Below are 8,697 nucleotides of genomic sequence, written 5' to 3' on the forward strand. Positions count from 1 at the left end.
CTCTCTCATAGGATTTGGATTTTGTGGAAAGAAGATTTGAGTGGAAAGCAACTTGGGGAAGGCTAGAGATCAAGATTCATATGGTAGGAATGGAATATCTTGGTCTCAACACATGAGTAGGTGGTTCTCTCTCAGAACATATGAGCTGGAATTGTGTATGTGTTCTGATGGCTCTCTCCACGAATGAAGAGGAGGTGGAGGGGTATATATAGCCTCCACACAAAATCCAACCGTTACACACAGTTTTCCAATCTCGGTGGGACCGAATCAACAAACTCGGTCGGACCGAAAAGGTAAACCTAGTGACCGTTAGAGATTTTCGGTGGGACTGACATGCAACTCGGTAGGACCAATATGGTTAGGGTTTGGGCATAACCTAATCTCGGTGAGACCGATTACACAAAATCGGTGAGACCGATTTTGGTAATTAGCTATCCAGAGAGTTGGTCTGGCAAACTCGGTGGGACCGATTTGCTCTTTCGGTGAGACCGAAAAGTTACAAAAAGGAAACACTGAATTTACATTGCAATCTCGATGGGACCGATCCGCTCTTTCGGTGAGACCGAAAAGTTACGGAAGGGAAATAGAGAGTTTGCAATCCCATCTCGGTGAGACCGAGATCCCTATCGGTAGAACCGAATTGCTAGTGTTTGGCAGTGGCTAATGACATGTAAAACTCGGTGGCGCCGGATAGAAAGAATCGGTATGACCGAGTTTGGCTTAGGGTTTAGGTCATTTGTGGATATGGGAAAGTGGTTGAGGATTTTGGAGCATATCACGAAGCACATGAAGCAAGAGGCTCATTAAGCAACACCTCATCCCTCCTTGATAGTATTGGCTTTTCCTAAAGACTCAATGTGATCTTGGATCACTAGAATGTAAAATGAAGAGTCTTGAGCTTGAAGCTTTAGCCAATCCTTTGTCCTTAGCATCTTGAAGGAGTTCCCACAACCTTTAGTCCATGCCACTCCATTGTTGAACTTATCTGAAACATGCTAGATAGAAATGTTAGTCCAACAAGAGATATGTTGTCATCAATTATCAAAACCACCTAGGGAGCACTTGTGCTTTCATGGGCCTTTTAACGAATCTTCATAGTGAACCGCTATCTTCAGTGTCTTCATGGGCTTTGTCTTAATAGACCGCCGTGGATTAACCCGGTCCCTCCTGGGTGGGTTAACCCAATAGTTACATCCCCAACAAACAACACGTGGCTCGTCAACAGACCCAGAATAGTGGAGGAACACTCTCCTCCGACTTACCCAACACGTCTGTCCCTCGAAAACGCCGAAACGAGGTGCCACAAACTTCACTACTTTATCCAAAAGCAGGTCTTATGCGTCAACCACTTAACCCATCCGACTCAAACTATCAGGGAACATCTCACTCCTCTTCCGACAAGTCAACTGGAACTCAGCTTCTGGTTTTTAAAGTTGCTCATGGGTAAGAAATATTCAACCACTTGAAATTTCATGCTGATTGATATGCTGACATCTTTGTATTTTTATTTTCGGTGGCGTGGTCAAGCCCAGCAAGAAAGCAAAAATAAATAAACTGGCTGAAGATTCCAACCCTTCTGAGCCAGAGAAGCAATTGCCAGAAACCTCTCATCAAACTGCTAAGGCCACCATTGATGACCTGCCACCAGAAGAGCATGATGTCACCATAGACCATATGGACCTTGAGCCGTCCACCACTAAACCGCCAAGCCCCATCAAGCCTATTGAAGACAAGGCTGATGATGTCATCATTACTGGGCTTGGTTATACGGTGCCGGGCAATCCTACTGCTTTATCCAGGCATAGTGGCAAAGAAGAATTTGCTGCTGTTGATAAAGGCAAGTGGAAGGTGGAGTTGGAAAGCTACGGCTAGTTCAACGCCCAGGAGATTCACTCCGGTTATTTAGACCGCCTTCACACCAGCCGTGATTTTGAAGCTGGCCTGGTCAACCTGATGAAGGAGCGCTTTGAGGTAAACATTATCATCCTCTCCATATATATATGTCAGCCGCCAAGTCTACTGGATATGATAAACTTGAATATGTTGTAGACTTTAAACATTCTTGTCGAACTTGATATCCATGTCATAGTCTGTTTAAAGCTGCAGAGTCAACAAGTAGCCCCCAAGGGCTGTCTTAAGAGGCATAGCCAAGGTCGGGTCTTCAAAATATAGCTTTTAACTTCACATATATAGCTCATAGGGGCTAGCCTAAATTGCATAGCTAAATCCAGGGCTTGAACTGGCAATAAGCAAATTTGCACCTGTAGCCCCCAAGGGCTGGCTTAACCAGCATGGATAAGCCGGGACTTATTATCATAGTTGTGAATAAAAGCCAAGTATGTAGCCCCCATGAGTCGGCTATAATCATAGCAGCATAGCCGAGTCATCATAGAATTGTCGTCAAAAACGAGCAATTGTCATTAGCCCCCAAGTGCCAAGTGAAATACTTGTATTATGCTTGGGACTTCAAGAATTGAAATCATAATATGACCTGTCCATTGCACTTTGCAGGCTGAGCTAAATATGAAAGAATCCCAAGTCGCTGATCTCTGTCAGAACATCTCCACTCAGCAATCTGCCACTTCCAAGGCCTAGACAGAATTAAAAACTGCCTTGGAAGAGATGGAGAAACTGAAGAAAGAGTTCAAAGCTGATAGGAACGGCTGGGACACTGAGAAAGCAGCCTTAGTGAAGAGAGCAGAAGAGGCTGAATCTGCCCTCAAGCCGGTGACCGGGGAGTTGTCCGGCTTAAAGCGCCAGATTAACCACATGAAGGCTGCCATCTTTGGTATTCATCACCGTACTTTAATCATTCTTTCATAATAAATATCTACCTCCTCAGGCTTATCAATGTTATTTGCTGATGCAGGCCCCAGAACCTCCAACCTTGGTCAAGATATGCGCACAAAGCTCAAAGCTGCATACACTTTGGTGGAGCAATTATACACGGTCAACAAGTCATCTGTGCTGGTACACATAAGAAGCAACCTCCTTCACTCATCAAAGAAGTATTGGAGAAACTGTCAGTGATACCCTATAGGCTTGATGATCTGAAGCTGTCAGCGCCAAGAGCAGACGCCATGACCGCCCTGAGCCGGGTAAAGGCCTAGCAAGCAGATCTTGATCCAGAAGAATTAGCCCGTGGATGCCCAAACGTCAAAGAAGATAGGTCTACCTTCAGTGCTGCTAACTTTGCCCAAATAGTAAGAGCAATGCGTCCATTAGCAAGTAAGCTGGCTGAAGAAACGGATCTGTTCCAATACCAGGCGGCTTATGATGCTAAAAACAAGAAAGTGAAGGCATCGGTTCATGAGGCCCAGGAACTTATTCCGCTAATTCATAAGCACACCTATGCCCCTGATATCGACCCGTCAACACTTATTGATGACGAGGCAGTGTTCAAGGCTTTAACTGGAATCAATTGGGCCACCTCTGACTTCCATACGATGAAGGAAGAAGAAGAAGAAGAAGAAGAAGAAGAAGAAGAAGAAGCAGTGCAGGATGACCCGGAGGCCTCGACCCGCCAAGACTATAAGTCTCAATTCATGAGCCGGTTTACCAGTCATAGCATTTGGATGTTGTGTGTCCCAAAAACACTTATTCTTTCGCGGCCACATGATGCCTTGTAATAGGCTAGTTCGAAAATAAAACATGATCTGCCACGCCATCATGCGTGTTTATTTGCATAACACTTATGAACTGTCGATCCGTTATTTGAAGATCTGCAACTTATGCTTATAATGTCATCAATTACGCAGACCATGTTTATCATTTTTCCTGCACATAAGCAGATAACAGGTGCCCTGGCGGTTTACCCCAGGGCGGGTCATAATGCCCCATATAAAATCCACTGGTGACTGAATAGTCCATAACCAGGACGGGTTTATAAAAACCTCGCATAATCATAAAAATAAATAGCATACCTATGGTATTTGTTCATACTGTCGGCTTACCACGCGTCATGCAGTTAGGGTAACAACCCAAAGACTTAGAGCACAACACCCTATACAATTTATTCACGTTGTCGTCTTACAACGCCATGTGCAGCAAGGATAACATCCCAAAACTTTAGAGCACACAACTCCAAGCACATAATCATCACACACTGGCGACTTAAAGTCCAAAGCCAGGCCGGGTTAACAAAACTCCGGATAGATTCATACATGAATTATAAGGCAACATGGGCCTAATCAATTTTCAACCATATATCAACATGGCACAAAAGATGAACCTCAAAAAATGTTCAAAGCAAATATAAATCAGAAAAAACAAGGCATTCATAGGCTGCCAAGCCTCAATGTCAAGTGTTATTCAAGGGTCGCACAGCCACTGAGTTAAACCTTAATTCAAACCCGTAAGCCGGACCTCACATGACCAATCGCCGTTTTAACTTTGACAAATTCATGGTCTTTATAAGATTGATTGACAAGAGTACGGAGAATCATTCCAGGATTACCTGGTCAGAGTGGCGGGCAAACAAAGGCAGGATAACCCGGATTTTTGGTGAATACACCTGGCGTCTAAGCCTATTACAAGGGACAACAAAGCTCTGTTCATTAACAAGGAGCCCCCAAGTAATATTTCATTCAAGGCGTATAAGCCGGATCAGCAGGGTAGTCATAGCTATGCTCAATGAGCAGGAAGCCCCCAAGTGATTTTATGAAGAGACAATAAAGACTCAGATTCTCAGAAATGAAACAACAAAGGCCCTGAAATATTAGGGATGCGGGCTTTATTATACTAGTCATAAATATATACATTGGTAGAAATATGTACATCACAAGAGCCGGTGGCTCAGGTGTAATAAGGACGAAGATTAGCAATATTCCATGGCCAGCGGGTCTCCTCCGACGTGCGTGAGTCCTTGTGGTCTCGAACATCGATAAGGCAGTATGACCCGTTGTTTAGACTTTTGCTGACCACAAAGGGTCGTTCCCTGGCCAGGTGGTACCTCAAAAGGACACCTTTCGGTATTTAGGGTCAATGCTACATGAGGATGGGGGTATTGATGAAGATGAGAACCATCGAATCAAAGCCGGATGGATGAAGTGGCGACAAGCTTCTAGCATTCTCTGTGACATGACAGTACCACAAAAGCTAAAAGGCAAGTTCTACAGGACGACGGTTCGACCCGCAATGTTGTATGACGCTGAGTGTTGGCCGACTAAAAGGCGACATGTTCAACAGTTAGGTGTGGCGGAGATGCGTCTGTTGAGATGGATGTGTGGCCACACAAGGAAGGATCGAGTCCGGAATGATGATATACGAGATAGAGTTGGGGTAGCACCAATTGAAGAGAAGCTTGCCCAACAACGTCTGAGATGGTTTGGGCATATTCAGCGCAAGCCTCCAGAAGCTCCAGTGCATAGCGGACGGCTAAAGCGTGCGGAGAATGTCAAGAGAGGGCGGGGTAGACCGAATTTGACATGGGAGGAGTCCGTTAAGAGAGACCTGAAGGATTGGAGTATCACCAAAGAGCTAGCTATGGACAGGGGTGCGTGGAAGCTTGCTATCCATGTGCCAGAGCCATGAGTTGGTTGCGAGATCTTATGGGTTTCACCTCCAGCTAGCCTATCCCAACTTGTTTGGGACTAAAGGCTTTGTTGTTGTTGTTGTTGTTGTAACAAAGGGTCCTTTCCAAGGTGGGGATAGCTTGTGCATGTCAGTTTGATCCTGGATGAGTCGGAGCACCAAATCTCCTTCTTGAAAGGTCCTGGTTTTAACCTGGCGGCTATGATAATGATGCAGATCTTGCTGGTAACTCGCCAAACGAGTCGCCGCAAAGTCACGCTCCTCATTCAATAGGTCAAAAGCATCCTGACGTGATTTTTCATTATCAGCTTCAACATAAGCCGCCACACGGGGCGAGTCGTGACATATGTCACTAGGGAGAACCGCCTCTGCTCCGTAAACCATGAAGAAAGGAGTGTAACTCGTAGATCTGTTGGGGATAGCATTGATACTCCATAGCACTGAAGGCAACTCCTCCACCCAACAACCCGGTGTGCTCTGCAAAGGGACCATAAGTCAGGACTTTATGCCTCTCAAAATTTCTTGATTGGCTCTTTCAGCTTGGCCATTGGACTAGGGGTGAGCCACTGATGGCACATCAAGACGAATACTCTCTCGTTGACAGAATTATTTCATAGCATCTTTAGACAGATTAGTGCCATTATCAGTTATAATGTTGTGAGGGTAGCCAAAACGGAAAATCACCTTTTTGATGAATTGAACCATCGTCGTCGCGTCACACTTACTGACCGGCTCTACCTCAACCCACTCTGTAAATTTGTTAACCGCCATCAAGAGGTGGGTCTACTTATCCTTGGATCTTTTAAAAGGTCCAACCATATCCAGCCCCCAGACTGCAAACGGGCAAGTAATTGGAATCATCCTCAATTCTTCAGCTGACACATGAGCTCGTCTTGAAAATTTCTGACAACCATCACATTTACTGACCAAATCCTCTGCATCAGCATGAGCCGTCAGCCAATAAAACCCATGACAAAAATTCTTGGCCATGAGAGACTTAGAGCCGACATGATGACCACAATCTCCTTCATGAATTTCTCGTAGAATCTCACAGCCTTCCTCAGGAGAAACACAATGTTGAAAAACCCCTGTGGCACTGCATCGGTGCAACTCTCCATTGACAATAGTCATTGACTTAGACCGCTGGGTTATCTGCCTAGACAAAGTTTCATTTGCAGGTAACTCACCCCGGGTCATATAAGCCAAATATGGAACTGTCCAATCAGGAATAGCATGAAGACCCGCCACTAACTGCGCGTCCGAGTTAGGAACAACAAGATCTTCCTCCGTAGGCAATTTAACTAAAGGGTAATGCAGAATATCAAGGAAAACATTAGGTGGTACCGGCTTACGCTGAGACCCTAGCCGGCTTAAAGCATCAATCGCCTCATTTTCTCTGCGATTAACATGTTCCACTTGATAACCTTTGAAATGACCAGCAATAACATCAACCTCTCGGCGGTAAGCCGCCATGAGTGGATCTTTAGAATCCCAAGTACCTGAGGCTAATCTGCTGGCGAGAACTTTTCACTAATGATGTGTGGAGCACTGATGATATGTGGAGCACTGAGGCCAATCTGCTGGCGAGGACTTTTTGGAGACTAATTTAACAAGGCCGCGAACAATACTAATGGGACTATAATCATTAGGACTGCAAGCCCCCAGCCTCTTAGGTAACAACACCAAACACCCAGATGTTGACTTGTTGAGTGAATGAATCGCGTCGAACACATCTATCAGATCTTAATTAACTATCTGCCAGCAGCTAAGGTAGAAAGCTATGTTAAAACCATCCGGGGTCCAGGCGCTTTTTCCTTCGGCATATCCTCTTCAGTACTTCTTGACACCAAATAGTAACAAGTTACCAAGAGCAAAAGATCAGCAAAACAGTCATTACTCCTCAACGCCGCAAATGAAGAACAAGAACAAAATATGGATTCTTTTCCAACACATGTTAAGAGGAGCAAGCAAGAAATTATGATTTACTAGTGAAGAGTTCAAAACTTCAAATTCCCAACAACAAAAACCTTAAGTCCCAAACAAGTTGGGGTAGGCTAGAGGTGAAACCCATAAGATCTCGCGACCAACTCATGGCTCTGGCACATGGATAGCAAATTTCCACGCACCCCTATCCATAGTTACTCCCTTTGTCCCATAATATAATAGCGTTTTTTATAATAGTGTAGTGTCAAAAACGCTCTTATATTATGGGACGGAGGGAGTAGTTTTTTGGTGATACCCCAATCCTTCAGGTCTCTCTTAACGGACTCCTCCCATGTCAAATTCGATCTACCCCGACCTCTCTTGACATTCTCCACACGCTTTAGCCATCCGCTATGCACTAGAGCTTCTGGAGGCCTGCGCCAAATATGCCCAAACCATCTCAGACGATGTTGGACAAGCTTCTCTTCAATTGGTCCTACCCCAACTCTATCTCGTATATCATCATTTCAGGCTCGATCCTTCCTCGTGTGGCCACACATCCATCTCAACATACGCATCTCCGCCCCACCTAACTGTTGAACATGTCGCCTTTTAGTCGGCCAACACTCAGCGCCATACAACATTGTGGGTCGAACCGCCGTCCTGTAGAACTTGCCTTTTAGCTTTTGTGGCATTCTCTTGTCACAGAGGATGCTAGAAGCTTGGCGCCACTTCATCCATCCGGCTTTGATTCAATGGTTCACATCTTCATCAGTACCCCATCCTCCTGCAGCATTGACCCCAAATATCGAAAGGTGTCCTTCTGAGGTACCACCTGCCCATCAAGGCTAACCTCCTCCTCCTCACACCTAGTAGTACTGAAACCGCACATCATGTACTCGGTTTTAGTTTTTACTAAGCCTAAACCCTTTTGATTCCAAGGTTTGTATCCATAACTCTAACTTCCTATTTACCCCCGTCCGACTATCGTCCACTAGCACCACATCATCCGCAAAGAGCATACACCATGGGATATCTCCTTGTATATCGCTTGTGACCTCATCCATCACCAAGGCAAAAAGATAAGGGCTCAAAGTTGACCCCTGATGTAGTCCTACCTTAATCGAGAAGTCATCAGTGTCGACATCACTTGTTCAAACACTTGTCACAACATTATCGTACATGTCCTTGATGAGGGTAATGTACTTTGCTGGGACTTTGTATTTCTCCAAGGCCCACCAC

This window comes from Triticum urartu, chromosome 4 (genome assembly GCF_003073215.2).
Source record: "Triticum urartu cultivar G1812 chromosome 4, Tu2.1, whole genome shotgun sequence".
Lineage (NCBI taxonomy): Eukaryota > Viridiplantae > Streptophyta > Magnoliopsida > Poales > Poaceae > Triticum > Triticum urartu.